This window comes from Stegostoma tigrinum, chromosome 13 (genome assembly GCF_030684315.1).
Source record: "Stegostoma tigrinum isolate sSteTig4 chromosome 13, sSteTig4.hap1, whole genome shotgun sequence".
NCBI lineage: Eukaryota > Metazoa > Chordata > Chondrichthyes > Orectolobiformes > Stegostomatidae > Stegostoma > Stegostoma tigrinum.
Window position 1 is genome coordinate 18,972,067 of NC_081366.1, and position 18,496 is coordinate 18,990,562.

At 40.6% G+C, this 18,496-nt stretch overlaps 1 protein-coding gene across 1 annotated transcript in view; it reads left to right on the top strand.

Moving 5' to 3' along the window:
- LOC125458215 (teneurin-2-like) overlaps window positions 1-18,496 on the top strand; it is a 2,666,206-nt gene that overhangs the window by 5,640 nt on the left and 2,642,070 nt on the right. Inside the window, exon 2 of the mRNA XM_059650601.1 lies at window positions 7,654-7,731. The gene's annotated coding sequence lies outside the window, so the exon portion shown is untranslated. The remainder of the gene's footprint in view (window positions 1-7,653; window positions 7,732-18,496) is intronic.

Consider the following 18,496-nt stretch of genomic DNA (forward strand, 5'->3'; position numbering starts at 1 on the left):
TCATGAAGTATGTGCAAGTTAATAATGACTGACAGTTAATTGCCAAGCTTTGTTTAAAGTTTAAGAAAGTCAGATTGACTCTAATTTCTCAGCATATTGCTCTGGTAAATGAACTAGAGAATGACTGTCACTTGTTTTGTTGCATTGAAACAGGGTGAGTAGAAGAAACACAACATAGCAACCAACATTTGATGTAAGTCTGAAATTGGACAGAATTTGCTAAATATCATGAGTGTGTCAATAATTGTGCTGATAACCAACTTAGGTTTGTCAGTTGGGCTCACAGTACGGCACACGTGTGTACTAGAAGCTACATGTGTTAATACAAGTGGTTCCTATTCTTTTCAGGCAGAGAGAAGAAGAACACACAATTATAACTCATATAACTCAACACAATTGAAGCAATCATTATCTGATGTATTTCTTGGGTAAATTGCTTTACTAATTGCAGTCCGTTTTCCACGCTCTAAAGTTTATCTGAGATTGGCAGGTAATATTTCATTAACTGGTGCGTTTTCGTCCAAAATTGAAGGTGTAGTGGACAGCAAAGAAGGTTACCTCAGTATACAAGGGGATCTTGTTCAGATGGGCCAATGGGCTGAGGAGAGGCAGATGGAGCTTAATTTAGATAAATGTGAAATCCTGCATCTTGGAAAGGCAAATCAGGACAGGACTTATATACTTAATGGTAAGGTTGTGGCAAGTGTTGCTGAATAAAGAGACCTTGAAGTGCAGGTTTATAGTTCATTGAAGGTGGAGTCAAGGGTAGACAGATTTTTGGAAGAAGGTGTTTTGCATGTTTACCTTTATTGGTCAGTGCATTGAGTACAGGAATTGGGAGGTCATGTTGCAGTTGTACAAGACGGTGGTTACACCACTTTTGGAATACTGCATGCAATTCTGGTCTCCCTGATAGAGGAAGGATACTTTGAAACTTGAAAGGGCTCAAAAGATTTAGAAGGATGTTGCTAGGGTTTCAGTGTTTGAGCTATAGGGACAGGCTGAATAGGTTGGTGCATTGGAGGCTGAGGGATGACCTTATACAGACTTATAGAACCATGAGGAGCATAAGTGGGGTGAATAGACTTAGGGAGTGCAAAATTAGAGGGTGTAGGTTTAAGGTGAGAGGGGAAAGATTTTAAAGGGACCTAAGGGGCAACGTTTTCATGCAGAAGGTGGTGTGTTGTGGCATGAAATGCCAGAAGAGAGATGGAGGCTGATACAATTAAAATATTTACATAGAACATAGAACATTACAGCACTGTACAGGCCCTTCGGCCCTCGATGTTGTGCCGACCTGTCATACCAATCTGAAGCCCATCTAACCTACACTATTTCATGTACATCCATATGCTTGTCCAATGATGACTTAAATGTACCTAAAGTTGGCGAATCTACTACCGTTGCAGGCAAAGCGTTCCATTCCCTTACTATTGTCTGAGTAAAGAAACTACCTCTGACATCTATCCTATATCTTTCACCCCTCAATTTAAAGCTATGCCCCCTCGTGCTCGCCGTCACCATCCTAGGAAAAGTCTCTCCCTATCCACCCTATCTAACCTTCTGATTATTTTATATGTCTCAATGAAGCCACCTCTCAACCTTCTTCTCTCGAACAAAAACAGCCTCAAGTCCTTCACCCTTTCCTTGTAAGACTTTTGAAAGGTATCTGGATGGCTATATGAACAGGAAAAGTTGAGAGGGATAAGGGACCAATGCTGACAAATGTGGACTCGATTTATTCAGAAAATCTGGTTGGTGTGGACGAATTGGATGGAACGGACTGTTTCCATGGTGTACTGTATGACTCTAAGAACCAATGATTCTAATTTGTATGGCATTACTGCTAACCCCCTCTTCTTAAACAGTATAAATGCTGTTTCCCTTTAGCTTTGGAATCCTTTATAAATTGCCATAATGAGTGCAAGATGAAAAGCATCAATAAAAATAAGGATAATAAAATGTGAGGCTGGATGAACACAGCAGGCCAAGCAGCATCAGGAGGTTTTTTTAGCAATACTCCAGTTCTTTATAATCAACTAACTATTTGGAACGTAACTACTGAATGTAGTATCTTATGGTAGCTTAACAAAATTGGCAGATAACTGTAGAATGAGATTTTGTAGGCTACGTAGGGTTTGTGTGTTAAATCTTTTCCTGTTAACATATGGTTTTCTATAATTTTAGAAGATTAAAAAAAACAATGATGTGACTTGGCACCCTGGGAACCATTTACTGGTCATCCAAGTTATCATTCAGAATGAGTTTCCTCCTTTAATTAGTACAGCCTATGGCGTACAGGTAAATGAATGGTGTTGTTAAGAAATTAGTTTCAAGATATTGATCCAGCAGCAGTGAAGAAAAAGTGCTATAGTTCCAAGTCTGGATGGTATATTGCTTGAAGGGGAACTTAGAAGTGGTGGTGTTGCTTTGTTACAACACTTAAGAGAGAAGTGAAATGTAGAAAAGAAAACATTGAAAAGCAACAGATGAACTCCCACCTGACAGGGCATTACCTGTGGATGTCTTTCTGTGTCAGGCTCTTGAGTAGGTTTGTAGTCCACCAAGAAGGCTATCAACAAACACATAAAACTAAACCTATATGTACACCACTGCAAAGGCAAACTGGAAATGAGATGATCAAACCCAGTGAACCCCAGAGCTTAAACATGTTGCAAGAAAACACAACAGTGCTTCATTAGAGGCTGCACTGATGTTACCCAGCAGGGTGATGAAATGTCTGCGAACTAATGAATCAACTCAGTGAGCAAACGAACCACAGCATCTTTTTGTGTAGCTGGAATATGAATGTGGAGCCAGCGGGTATGCTAATGTCTATTGTAGCTAGGGTTATTTTCACTCGGCATAGGTAGCCTATTTTTCCCCTCCTAATAGGCCGATGAGCTGGACCCTCAGAGTATAATAGACAGTTTTATCTTGTAGCTCCAAAATATTTTTTTCTTTAAACGGGCTGGGCGTGATACATATATAAGTGGCTATAAATGTAGGTTTTGTGGCTGTCTGAAGAGAGAGATCCTGGAATGTCATGCCTGTGGATGGATGGGGAATTCTGAGCAAGAAACAATCAAAGGTGAAAAGTGGCAAGTCAAAACAGATTGTTTCCTGTCATGTATTGTAACTGCAAAGGGGACAAGGGGTTGATGATCCTTCTCAATGGTATGCAAATTATGTCCCATTCTGTTGACACATTTGTATTTTTCCCTCTTGAATGATGCACAAGGACACGAATTAAAAATCCTGTTACAACTCTAATGGTTCAGCAAAGTGGGACTGAATGTTCTCTTGCATACCAGCCTGAGTTTGATTGCTAGTGTGATCGGAGGATCATGTACGAAAAACTATCTCCCAGTTACCACAATGTCGCAAGTAAAGATCTCTCTCTTACTCTGAATGCTGGGATTCAGCTAGGTGGCACCAGATAAAAGGTAACAATGATAAGAAAAGGATATTCACTCACCCTGAATGCTGGAATTCAATTATAGATGAAAGAAATTGGCACTACAGAGTCTCAACCAATCTGCAAAATGAATGATCGTGAAACTGACTGTTCAACTGCAGATGTTACTGATCCTTATAACCTCAGTTGCAACGATTGCAATGTTCAACTATCCATTTTTATTTAAGGATTCAGAGACTGACGATGTATCTTTTATTTAACTCGTATCTTTTTGGACTTGCTTTTTATTTCTAGCCTTTGTGTATGTATACTTCTTACATTCAGTAATTAATAAACTCACTCTTTGTTAACTTAATAAAAAAGCCTAGTTAAATTTTAAAACATAAGCTCAGGATGCAGTGTTTGAGTGAGGTGTCCAAAAGGCACAGGGTACTTGTAAATTATGCAACCAATCAAGGGATGGATGAATGAAGAAGTGGAGCTAATTCATCCCGTCACCTGGGACCTGAACAACTTGAGGTGTCCTGTCTTGAACCAAAATGAATTGGGAACTTCACTGAAGTCTGAGCACACTACAATGTATCTTGTACTTTTCCTGAGGCAGAAATGAGTGGTTGGAGGTCAAGATTGTCATTTTATTCAAATCAGAAGAAACTCATAAGTGTCACACCCTGTTTCTGGCAAGTCCCTTGATCTAAATCCACTTGCAAATCACTGTGTGCTGGAAATTGGTGTGATCAGTGATTCTAGTCTGCATCCTACAGTTGCCAGGATTTTAAACATGGAAATCATTGTCACTGAACCAGCAAACCTGGTTTGCATTATAGCCTATCATTGCTGCTTGTTCATTTGGAAATAGATAAATATGGAAGTCTGCATGATGCGGACATTCGTGATCTCTTTGATACATTTTTATTTTCATCAATTCAAGAAGGCGACAAGATCATCCATCATTGACTGCAGAATAAAAGTACAAACTAGAGTCAAGTTCATAATTGCAGTTGATCTTACCGTTGCTCAGTAAATCCACATCAATATGCAGCATATGCAACCAAGAGTATCTTTGTTGAGAGTGTACCATCTCCTGTGCATCAATTAGTTTCTGATCTGTAAGTAACAGGACAATCATGTTTCTTCTTTTAAAATCCCACCTTTATCCAACTGCCTTACATAAACAGCACTGATTTCTCAATTTGTAAATATGATTATTGATAGTGAATGTCTGGTGGTAGTTTTGTAATTTATTTTTACATTGACTTGTTTATAACAAATTGGTTATTTTAGGCAACAGAGCGCCCTAATAAATTGTTTAATTAATGCTTTGATAATTGTATGTTAAATTGTTAGAATTTGGATTGGATTAGATCTGTAGAACATAGAGTCCCTGCTTTGTGGAAAAGCAGGCCATTCAGCCCATCGAGTCCATACCAAACCACTGAGGAGCATCTCACCCAGAGCTACCCTCCTATCCTAGCTCCGTAGCCCTGCATTGCCCACAGCTAATCTACCTAACCTGCATATCACTGGATGCTATGGACAATTTAGCACAGCCATTCCAGTTCACCTGCACTTCTTTGGACCGTGAGAGGAAACTTGAGCACCTGGAGGCAACCTACACAGACAAGGGGAAAACTTGCAAACTCCACACAGGCATTACCCAAGGGTGGAATCAAACCTAAGTCCCTGACGCTGTAAGGCAGCAGTGCTAACCACTGAGCCACCGTGCCGTCAATAATTGCCTGCAGAAAATGCTGGTTGCACTGTTTACAGTAAGCATTGCATTAGTTTTCATGAGAGCAGAACATTATTTATGGTTAGGCTTCAGTAAAGCAACTGAGCACACACGTCCAGCATGATTCTCCTCGTTCCTTATCAACATTCGACTCAGCAACTTTGACAAGTCAGTGCCCCGCTAGGACCGTCAATGCTTACAGAAGATTCAAAGAAAGAAGTAAAGACTTTACATGTAATTATTCATAGCAGTCTTTTTTTTTAGGAACTTTTATTTTATTTGTTTATTTTGTTGATGGAACACAATTAAATAATGCCATTCTTCTACATTTTAATGGAAGCTCATATTCACCTATCATGCAATTTCATCATGGCTGCCCTGTTCAGTATTAGAAAAGCGTTGAAAAGATAGATATAGTAGGGTTTATTAATGCTGTTGGTTAACATCTTATTTGCATTGGTCAGAAATAAAATTATTCTTAGCTTTACAACTGAAAGCAAATTTGTTCTTAGTGTATAAGATGAAGAAATAGACGACCACCTATGGAGTTAGGAATGCTTTCAAATTAAACATACTAAATGTTAAAGTGATGAGCAGTATATTCTTGGCTATTTGCTTGTGGAAATTCATCAGTTGAGGAAAAAAAACCCTTCTTCATCACTTACTTTAAAATTTATGTCAACATTTATTTATTTTGCACTATCTATACTTCTAATGCACTAATTACAGCAAACAGTTCAATTTACAGCAAATACTTAATTAAGATAAAAACCAAAAGAACTGCAGATGCTGCAAATCAGAAACAAAAACAGAAGTTGCTGGAAAATCCTCAGCAGATCTGCCAGTCTCTGTGAAGAGAAATCAGAGCTAACATTTTGTGTCTGGTGATCCTTCCTCAGAGCTTTATTAGGATAACCTCTGTATAGTCTTCGCACTCATAGTATGGTTTTCAGACTGTGTTCTCCCTGAATTTGGCTATTTACATATGATTATATTATTGTCAATAATTTTATGGTGGGCCATGTGTATAACTGGCTGTGTGTTTACTGCTCAATGTTGATTTCTCCAATCAAATGAACCATAGAAGTATGCCCTGGGTCATGTCTTATATTGAACTTATGCAACAGGGCAACAGTACTAAATCTCAAACATCTTGCACAAAGAAGCTTTAGCTAGTTAGCCCATCTTTATTCTGACAACTCCTTTTACAAATATCAGTTGAAGCTCCTTTCATGGTTGCTACAATTTGAAACCCTTATCATAAACACTATAAACAATTAATGTTTAATAACAGGATATTTATATGATTTCTTCACTGACAAAAGAAGCAACAATGGTCAAAATATAGAAACATTTTCATTAGTTGCAATAAAGAAACCATATAAATACCTTTTTATTTAAAATTCTTTGTTTATAGAGTTTACTACAAATCCTTTATTATTTGTCTCATTTAGTGCATGACTTGAAAATTTCTATTTTATAACATCCAGATGAACACCAGTACCCACATTTGTACTGAGATATGAATGTATTATTTGTTGTTCATAATTAATTGGCAAAATAAACTGCATCATTATTGAAAGTTTGACTTGACTCCCTGTCAATTAAAGTGACAGATCTCAGGAAGTAAGACACAATATGACCTTAAAAATTGTAATCTTTAAATGTCATATCATTATAATTAGAGTATCAAAGTCCAGTTTAGTAATGTGGAATGTGCCAATGTGTAATGTACATAGAAATTTTATCCTCATGTAACCCAAAAACAATTTAGAAGGTATATACAGCAGGACAATATCTCACTGAGTTATCATTTGCTAACAAATTATTCTCATCTTGATGGGTTGAAAAGATAAAACGATGGACCAGTAATTACCCTTCACTTCTACCGTGTGAAGTAGCATGGTGAGATGTGGAAGTCAATTCGACGATAATTCAAAAATGATGATGGAAGATGGAAAGAAAAATAAACATAGAATTTCATTTATATAGAAGCTTTCATGATCTCAGAATGTCTGAAAACACTTGAAGTACTCAAGTTGCTGCTGCAGTGCAGGAAACATTACAGTCAATTTGCCTGCAGCAAAGTCTAACAAATAGCAAATTTGGGGATGTCCAGATAATGTGTTTAGTGATGTCGCCTGAGAGATCAATATTAGCCAGGGGTCTGGGGAAAGCTCCCACAACTTCCTGAAAACATGAGCTTAACTCCTGTAAAAAACTACATTCTTCATTCCGGAGTTGAAGGAGCTACATTGTCCAATTATCTAATGACTGTAGATATGAATATTTCTTTTTCAATTATATTTTAGTTTGAATTTCCCTTAGAATTCAATAGTATGATCTTTGTTTCATTCTGCTTCAACATATGTTGCTAATGTAGATGAAATTAACATTCCAAAACTTACCAGGTTTAATGTGAATGAGTGAGAACAGAAGGGAATAATGAGTGTATGGGTTGAGATATGTCTACATTCGCTATCTTGTATGATTTCTTTTACAGGGTGTGTCAAGGTAGAGGAGTAGTCCCTGCCTTACCCAAGAGAAGTATCCTCTATCTCGCTATTGCTGCATGAAAGCGGTGAGTGAACTCCAGAAATAAAAATGAATGCAGTGATAAACTTTAACAAACATAACCTTTTCTCAGAAATGTGGTAATATGAAGCACAAAAGAATGCTAAACACCATACTCAGGTTTCTGATCACTGAGACTTTTTCAGCTAGTAGAGGTGTAAACAACCTCGTTTTCTGTCTCTTCCTGTTGACAACTGTCAGATAGGCATGTCCGTAGTTAAAATCACAACCAGCAGATATTTTGTCACTTCTGGAAAATATCACTTTATGACATTTTGATTAATTATATCGATCTTTCTATGTACAGCACTGTCAAATGAAAATTAAATTCCTCAGAGGCTAATGCGTCAGGGTACAGTAACAATATAAAGTCATTTACCACTTTAAAAGGCAGGGTGAATGAAAGGGACAAGAATTAACAGGCTTCGGAGTATGAAATTTGTGAAGTGGGGAGTCAGTATTTGTACTTTTCATGATGTTATTAGCAGTTATTGAAATCATACTCAGAAAAATACTAATATGGCTCCCGTAGCAAAAGCTCTTCCGCTTACAAGTTGTCAATGGCCCTGGATTTCAGCTAGGTATTTTTATGAAGGTGACTTCGATTTTCAACATATTGTATTTGAAGCATCTCCCACTTACAGACTTGATGTTTATAAAAGATTCAATTTATTTGCACTGTGTAATGGTTTAGGAATGCAGTTTTATTGTTTCTTTCCATGAGAAATGGCCACCATATGGAGTTTTGAAACGTAAAGTAATTTTATTTTAACTCTACTTTTACAGTTGTGATGATTCTGTGATTAGTTAAAGTTAATTAGAATTTCTACAGACTGCAGATAAAAATAGGCAGCTTGCAAATTTTTGTACCCCTGCCTTTTTAATCATTCATGAGATCACAATGAGATCAATACCAATGCTGTAATGGCTTCTACGGCACCAGTAAATCTCTACTCTGTTCACTTGAGAATTCTTCATGTCTTCACATTGTACTAAAATTTGTTGCCAATGAGATCACTGTTGTAATAATCTGCATTTCTGAAAGCTGTTCTTCTTTAGTTTAGCAATTTCAAAATAATGATTTATTTTTGTATTTACAGACAAGTCACTCGACTGACAGATGTAAATAGTAACTATAAATGGGAGTATGAATAAGACTCCCTTTGTCAGTGGTTGCTTTAGTGCTTGGGTTTGTAAGTAACAGAGCAAGAATAAGTCTTTGCACTCCACCTTATAATAGTAGTTGGTTTTGCATTGTATGTTATTTTAAGTCAAACAAATGGAAAAGCACTATTCATTGGCATTCTTTAATATATCGTCTCTGTGATGTTTGGTAATAATCGACCGCAGTTTGACTTGTATACAAATGATGGACAATTAGAGAACATATTACTGTACTTTTCTTGTTTTTCAATAACAGGCTCGGGCCAGGGATTAGTAAGAATAGACATGAAAGAATTTTGCTCCTTGGAGCTGGAAACTAAAATGTATTCAACCACAAACCATTACCTCATAACCTGGTATAATCCTACACTATCTTGTCAGCGATCAACACTGATGGAACAAAGAGTGTAAGAGAATATGCCAGTAGCAGCACCAAGTATGCCTGAAAATATCATTCAACCTGATAAAGCTACAGCCTGTAGAACTACCACTAGCATACTATGCAGAAGAAGCAGTGTGTGATAGACAGAATTAAGCTAACCATCAAACACTGGATCAGATCTGAGCTTTGCTATATGGCCAATATAACTAATAATGCGATGGGTGGGGTGAAGCAATTTAACAACTCATTGGAGAAGGAGATTACACAAATACCACCATCCTCAATGATGGGGGAGCCCAGCACCTCAGTCCAAAAGTCAAGGCTGGAAGCCATTTCAAATTGCTTTATCCAGAAATATTGAGTGGATGATCTATCTTGGCTTCTACTTGAGATCCCCAACATCACGGATGTCATTCTTCAGGCAATTTGAATCATTCCACGTGATATCAAAAAGACGACTGAAAACACTCCAAAGATGATGGATATTGACAACAATCCAGCAATGGTATGGAAGACATGTGCTCCCAAACTAGTCATTCCCCTACTCAAAAGTTGTGAGTGCAGTTACAACACTGAAAATTGCCTTTGGTATGTCTTGTCCACAAAATGCGGGTGTTTTTGATAATGTTATAACCTGGTACTAGCTCAGCAATAGCCTGCTCACTTACACTCAGTTTTGGCCTACCCAAGTACATTCAGCTCCTAACTTTATTGCAATGTTTGTGTAAATGTAGACAAATGAGCCAAACTCAAGAGGTAAGAATAAGAACACCTGCCCATGACATCAAGGCAGCACCTAATTAGGTGGTGAATCAAGGAGCTTAAACCAAACTCAAATCAATTGGAATCAGGTGGAACATTCTCCACTGCTTGGGATCATAGCCAGCACGAAGGAACGTGTGCTTGCTGGAGTTCAATCATCTTAATTGCAGGTCATACCATTGGGAGTTCCTGAAGATAGTGACGTATTCCCAATAACCTTCAAGTGCTTCATCAATGACCATCTTTCCACCATAAGGTCAGAAGGGATGTTCATTCATCAGCAGCATTTATGACTCCTCAAATAATGAAGCAGCCCATATCCATCTGTAGCAAGACTTCAACACCATTTAGATCAGTGGCAGTGATATATGTTCTACAAAAGTGCCAGGCAATGTCCATGTGCAGTCAAGCTGTCTCCATTAACATTCAAAGGCATTACCATCAGTGATGCCCCCATTGTCAATCTTTACCATTTTTTAAAATAATTGTTTTGTCAATGACTTAAAATTGTATAGAACTAGCCATTTAAATGCTGTGACTACAAAAAAAAATGCTAGTGATTAGAAATTCTGTGGTGAGTAACTCACCTCATGTCTCCCTAATAGCTGTTCACTATCTGTAAGGGATGTGTCAGAAGTGTGATAGAACAGTCTTCATAGACCTGGTTGTGTGATCTTGAAATTCTTGACACCATCTAAGATCAAAAAGCTTGCTGAATTGGAACCACTCACAATTTTAAACACTTACTCCCCATGTCACTAGTGCACCACAGCTGTGGGCCATCAAAGCGATGTGTTCAGCAACTCACAACGGCTTCTTTAACAGCACCTTTCAAATCTGCAAACTCTATCACCTAGAAGGGCAATAATATCAATGCATGGAATAACTACTGTCTGTAAGCTGCCCTCCTGTGGTTGCACCATCCTGACTTGGAATTTTCTCCCAGTTCCTTCACTGTCAGTGAATCAAACGCCTGGCATCCCACTTCTGACAACTCTGTGGGTGTACTGACATTACATGAACTTCAGCAGTTTAAGAAGGCAGCTCACAACCACTAGTCAGACTAAGTGAATGGACAAAAACTTGGCAGATTGAATGTACTGTTGGAATGTACTGTAGGATTATGCACTTTGGGAAGATAATTAATTTTATTCCCATTGGAAGAGACTGCACAAACCTGTAGGTCAGCAGGACTTGTGGTCCCTCATAACTGGATCACAAAAAGCTAGCATCAATGGATCATAATAAAGGTACATTGTTGTGAAGTTGTGTAGAGTGCTTGTGGATTGGGAGGCAAGAAGTTAGAGTTTGGTGTTTGTAAAATGCTGGGGCTGGGCAGGGAAAGTATTGTGAGGTTCCTTTAAAAGATGATGTGCTCTTTCTATGCTTAGAGGTTTAAAAAGGATATATTTGAGCAGCTTGAAGTTTTGCAAGTCCACAGAGAGCACCCGAATTGAAACATTTTTATCAAAAGGCCATACAGTTAGCAGGCCAAGCAGTTTTGTATTGTTACCCAGACAATAAATGTTGAATTTATCCGATCAATTTGAACCAGGCACTTAGATACCAAAAAACAAATAAATTTAAATCTGATGGTTTTGATAATACACGGCCAATCCAAGTGTGAGAAATTGATATATCATCAAGGGTATAAAACAAGATGGTAATATAAAAGAAGACAGGAGAGCTAACTGCCATCTGCCAGATTTAACAGCTCTCCGATCTCAAGAGAGAATTGCTGGCTTTCACAGTCTTCTCTAATTTTAGAGAAAGCACCATCAAAAGAACAAATATTACAGTGGCACAACTAATTAATATTCCTCTCAGAAGAATTGACGGAGAAGGTATTACTTACAGAATATTTGACAGAGAAGGAACAGAGCATTCTGGAAGACAAATAACCTGGCTGTTATTTCAAGAGATTCATTTTTTAAAAATGTTTGTAAGTGGGACTTATATTTATTGGAACAACATACTATTAGAATTCTGTTTTATTCAAGAATAGTTAATAATAAGAAGGAGTTTATTCTGTTTGTTAGTAGTTTGTTAACTCATTCGCTGTTAGATGAATAAATTGTTCCTTGTTGTCAGGGATTTGTTTTGTTTAACCACTAGAAATTGTCAAAGAGCTGATTACATATTTCACACTCTTTTACAGATTATTGGGCGAGATGCTTCTGTTTGGGTGTTTCGGCTTTAGTTCTCAGAGGGTCAACCTCCGCTTTATAACAAAATACAGTGTTGGCCTTTGAAGTAATGGAATGGAATATAAAATAGGAAGGTCTTGCTAAAATTGCACAAAGACACAGGTCAGACCACAGCTGAAATACTGCGAATAGATTTGGTACTTTTACCTAAGGATGGATATACGTGCACTGGAGGCAGCCTGGAGAAGATTCACTCAGTTGATCGTTGGTATGGAATGGTTCTTATGCATTTTGGGAAACTTACTGAAATATGTAAGATTTTTAGGGGACTTGACAAGTTACGTGAGCACAGGTTATTTCTCAATGTGGAAGAGTCTAGATCTGGAGAGCAAAATCACAGAGTAAGGGCTTATTGTTTTGGGAATAGGCAGTGAAGAAGAGTTGATTATTTGGAAGGAATAAAATCCTTTTAATAGAAGGGGTATTTTCATAGTTTTGGAACAGCCAGAACTAACTTCACCTGATGATCATGACATTGTTTCCTGCTGTAAAAGATATTTTAGAGCTTTCTCATACAGACAAATGAGTATTTATTTAACATTATGGAGCTGATCGACTGGAGTTACATCCTGGAAGAAAATAGAAAGGTTAAGAAAATTCCCCGTTTTTTTCGCACCTGCCCCACGAAATTATAGTTCCAGCAGCATGATTTCATTCACGGTAAGTGGGTATGTGCTGGAATGTAGCCCAGTATCCCCAGAAAGTGTTTAGTGACAGTCACAAGGGCTGCTGAGTGCACATAAACGTCATATAAAAGAGATAATGGGAACTGCAGATGCTGGAGAATCCGAGATAACAAGGTGTGGAGCTGGATGAGCACGGCAGACCAAACAGCATCTTAAAAGCAGGAAAGCTGACTTTTCAGGCCGAGACCCTTCATCAGACATGGAAGAGGGGAAGGGGGTTCTGAAATAAATAGGGAGAGGCGGATCGAAGATGGACAGAGGAGACGATAGGTGGTGAGGATGCCTACCCTGAAGAAGTTCCCCTCCTGTCTCCGTACAAACCTCAGGGGAATCTCTCTTCTACTGCAACTCTCTCGTAATCTCTTAGGGAGAGAGGGGGAGGCGGATTGAGGATGGATAGAGGAGAAGATAGGTGGAGAGGAGACAGACAAGTCTTCAGGACATAGTTGAACAGTTTCAGGTCCGAAGAGATTAAGAGAGAGTTGTAGTTGGAGAGAGATCCCCTGAGGTTTGTCTGGAGGGAAGAGGGTAACTTCTTCAGAGTAGGCATCCTTAGAAGAAGCTTCGCAGTAGGGCTAAAGTTGTGTCAGAGATAATAGGAACTGCAGATGCTGGAGAATCCGAGATAGCAAGGTGTGGAGCTGGATGAACACAGCAGGCCAAGCAGCATCTTAGGAGCAGGAAGGCTGCTGTTTCGGGCCCAGACCTTTCATCAGAAATGGGGGAGGGGAAGGGGGTTCTGAAATAAATAGGGAGGGGGGTGGAGGTGGATCAAAGATGGATAGAGGAGAAGATAGGCGGAGGACACAGACAAGTCTTCAGGATATGGTCGAGCAGCTTCAGGGCCAAAGAGATCACAAGAGAGTTGCAGCGAGAGAGAGAGATCCCCTGAGGTTTGTCTGGAGGGAGGAGGGTAACTTCTTCAGGGTAGGCAACCTCTCCACCTATCTTTTCCTCTGCCCACCTTTGATCCGCCTCCCCCTCTCTCCCTATTTATTTCAAAACCTCCTTCCCCTCTTCCATTTCTGATGAAGGGTCTGGGCCCAAAACGTCAGCTTCCCTGCTAAGGTTGTATAAGAGGCCTGTCTTGGTGATTTGAACCTTAACCCTAGATTTCTAGATATAAACAAAGTAATACTCTCCAGCCCTCACCCCTCACATCCTCTAACACCCCACATTTTCAGTCCTGCCAAATTCATGCAACCTCATGACTCCTACAATAACCTGTGTGCCACCCTATATCACTCAACCTGCATGCTTTCATCATACCTTTCAGTTCACACTATGCCCCTACACCAACAACCAAACAGCTATTTTTCAGGGAAAACAGTACCTGATTAACAGCTCTGTCGATTTCAAAATTTTATTCACGCAGTTATTTGTGGAAAATAAATGCTGTCCTACCCATGATTCCAATACCTATGAATGAATAAAAGTGAAAGAAAAAAAGCTGGAAGTTTCAAGTGCTTGCAGTTTCTGATATTGATATTTCTTTTAAACGAGGGATGATTGTACTTTTTTTATTGGACTTCGAAGGAATTTTCTGTGGATGGATGGTCATTTCTAAAGCTTTTTAAACACATAGTTGGCACTGCAGGTCATTCAATGATTCTGCAAAGAATGCGTACATTGACTGAACAACATGGATATCGTGAGGAGACTTGGGGGTTGGTGTGCTATTGGCCTTTTTGAACTTACCTTTCATACAGTCTATTGTTCACAAAAGCTCGAGGGTACCACAAACCACAAGATCTTGAAAAAACTGGTAGGGTTCTTGAATATGCTTAACTGATGAATGCGAGTGTGATACTATAAACTGAACCGATCCACACACTCAGCTTTGTTGGATGTTAGAAACCTTGAGAATGAGGTTTGGAATTGACAAATGCCTACCCTTTTCAGCCTGCCACTAGCCCTTCCTCTTCGCCATGAAAATGCAGTCAGAGATGTCAGAAGAACAGAGATTTTGCTTTCATTGACACTGCTGACTTCTATCCACAGTTCACACATTCAAATTGAGTACTGACAGATGGCTATAAAGATGTTAAAAATGAAGGTGTGGGCACCCTCAGATACAGTTCCCACTAGGCACAAGTCTATACTACACAACTTTGTCGTATGACAGTGAGGAGGATTGGCACCGTCACTTGGAGACCATGAAGATCTTGATCTGGGAGTGAATTGTAACAAAATTACAACGGGGAGTGCTTTCTTAGAGCTCAGGGATATAACTGAACAAGCAACTTTATCCCTTGATCCACACAGCTCATGGTGCAATCTGGTTTGGATGTGAAAAATAAGACTTGCACCTTTATGGTGTTTTTTTTACAATCACTGGAGGATCTCAATTATTCAACAACCAATGATCAGTAATTTCGGAGTTAGTCACTGCTCTAACAAAGGAAAGACGGTGACAAATATGCACATGGCAAACCCACGCAAACAACAATGTGGCAATGACAAGATAATCTGTTCTTTGCTTCATTGTATATTGAGGGATAAAATATTGTCTAAGACATTGGGAGTAACACACTTGCTGTTCTTCAAGATAGTGCCACAGGATTTTAACAAGCTCCTGAGTTAGCAGATGTGATCTCTGTTTGTTGAGACAAGAAGTGAAATCTTATAGAGGTCTGAATAATGTGCATTATATTGAGATTTGTGATAGAATTGGATGGGTTGTCCAGCAAAGCCTAATTCCATTTTCTTTCTTTTGTGCTTTTCACCTGTACTGTGGTGAGATTCTCACCAGGCAGTGAGCAAATGATCAATTGAGAGTGATTACTGCTTGTTGAATGTCATGTTAACAGTCCAACTAACCTTATTAGTATTCATCTCCAAGCTGATCAAACCAGCTCACCTATGGATAAATTCAACAAAGCAACCAGACTGAGCACCTGCTTGGTCTAAGTGACCTCCACATTGTAAACCGAGCATCAATATCTCAGGGCATGATTGGCACCTGCTGCATGCCAGCCTCGAAGAATCTTTGTGGCCCACTCCAATCCACTTGCTGGACTCTTCATCACTATGATGCCACACTTCAGGTTGCACCAGCAACTACCAGCAACACATCCAGTTATCTCAGGAATACAGAGATAATGGGAATTACAGATGCTGGAGAATCCGAGACAACAAAGTGTGGAGCTGGATGAACACAGCAGGCCAAGCAGCATCTCAGGAGCACAAAAGCTGACATTTCGGGCCTAGACCCTTCAACAGAAAAGGGGGATGGGGAGAGGGTTCTAAAATAAATAGGGAGAGAGGGGGAGGCGGATCAAAGATGGATAGAGGAGAAGTAAGGATTACAGGTTGGCGCAACATCGAAGGCCGAAGGGCCTGTACTGTTCTGTAATGTTCTGTGTTCTATGTGGGGTGGTAGGGAGGGGATAGGTCAGTCTGGGGAGGATGGACAGGTCAAGGGGGCGGGATGAGGTTAGTAGATAGGGAAGGGAGGTGCGGCTTGAGGTGGGAGGAGGGGATAGGAGAGAGAAAGAATAGGTTAGGGAGGCGGGGACAAGCTGGGCTGGTTTTGGGATGCAGTAGGGGGAGGGGAGATTTTGAAGCTTGTGAAATCCACACTGATACCTTTGGGCTTCAGCGTTCCCAAGTGGAATATGATTTGCCGTTCCTGCAACCTTCGGGTGGCATCATTGTGGCACAGCAGGAGGCCCATGATGGACATGTCATCTAAGGAGTGGGAGGGGGAGTTGAAATAGTTTGCGACTGGGAGGTGCAGTTGTTTATTGCGAACCGAGCGTAGGTGTTCTGCAAAGCGGTCCCCAAGTCTGCCTGGTTTCTCCAATATAGAGGAAGCCACAACAGGTACAGCGGATGCAGTATACCACATTGGCGAATGTGCAAGTGAACATCTGCTTGATGTGGGAGGTCATCTTGGGGCCTGGGATGTGGGTGAGGGAGGAGGTGTGGGAGCAGGTATAGCACTTCCTGCATTTGCAGGGGAAAGTGCTGGGTGAGATAGGGTTGGGGGGGAGTGTGGAGTGGACAAGGGAGTCCCAGAGAGAGTTGTCTCTCTGGAAGGAAGACAAGGGTGAGGATGGAAAAATAGCTTTGGTGGTGGTCGGATTGTAGATGGTGGAAGTGTCGGAAGATGATACGTTGTATCTGGTGGTTGGTGGGGTGGTATGTGAGAACGAGGGGGAATCTCTTTTGGTGGTTATTGCGGGGACAGGGTGTGAGGGATGAGTTGCGGGAAATGCAGGAGACACGGTCGAGGGCGTTCTTGACCACTGCGGGGGTGGGGGGGATGTTGCAGTCCTTTTAGAACGATCTGGGATGTGCGGGAGTGGAATGCCTCATCCTGGGAGCAGATGCGGCAGAGATGAAGGAATTGGGAATATTGGATGGAATTTTTGTACCTGTCTGTCCTCCCCTATCTGACCTATCACCTCCCTACCTCCCCACCTACACTCACCTCCACAGGCTCCATCCCCGCCCCTTTAACTCGTCTGTTTCCTCTCCACCTATCTTCTCCTCTATCCATCTTCGATTCGCCTCCCCCTCTCTCCCTATTTATTTCAGAACCCTCTCCCCATTCCCCTTTTCTGATGAAGGGCCTAGGCCCAAAAGGTCAGCTTTTGTGCACCTAAGATGCTGCTTGGCCTGCTGTGTTCATCCAGCTCCACACCTTGTATTCTCATATTACAGTTGTTTTGACTTCCTGTTTAGTACAGAAACAAAGTCAGGAAGCTTGTGTTGCGTGTCTGCAGGCCTCAGTCGAGGCAAGGGGGATAGCTTTCGCTCAGGGGGTCCCAGCACGGTGAGTTAAGAGCAGCCTCTGACACTAGCTAAGGCCCTACTTGTGACATTCAAAATCGGGATCCTGTCCGCAAAATGGATCAGGCAGTGCAAACCACCCATTTCGAATCTTTCTGTCTTTATGTGGGCTGTTTTATACCTGGAATGAGGAAAGGATGAAAGTCGCTGACACAGCTTTGATTGTTGGTGCAGTTAGAGAGGTGCCCTGAGCAAGTGAGTAGGCAGAGCAGAGGGCATGCAGGGTTAGTTAGCAGGGGTTGTGGGTGGGAATAGTGAGTGGGGAAGATATGAGAGCCAGTAGTGGGAGTAGTAGAGCATGAGCTTTGGCTGGAGGCGTATACATTAGCAGAGATAGAGTAAGCGTGTGGTATGGGTAAAAATGGTGGACCTTACCATGGTAGACTTCAGACATGGGCATTCCTGCAGAAAACATCAGACTGCTTTAATGTGGGTGGCAACGTCAGACCTAGTTGGCATAGTTTGGTGTTGTGGATAAGTGTTGGTCATGGGAGAAGTCCTTTTCAGCAACGCCGCATTCAGGAGGACTTGCAGGACCCTGCTCACACAAAGTGGGGCACTGATTCACTCTGCCTGCCACAGCACGTGCAAATGACAAGAACCTTGCAGGGCAGCTCTGGACTGGTGGTGTTTATCCACGTACCCAACAGGCTTCTAAAGGTGGTGCGGACACAAGCCATTGCTCATGAAACCCAGGATATCGCACAAATGACAAAATGTTCTATCTGAATCAGCCAGCTTTTCCTAAAAGAGGCAATGTCAGGTTCTCACAGC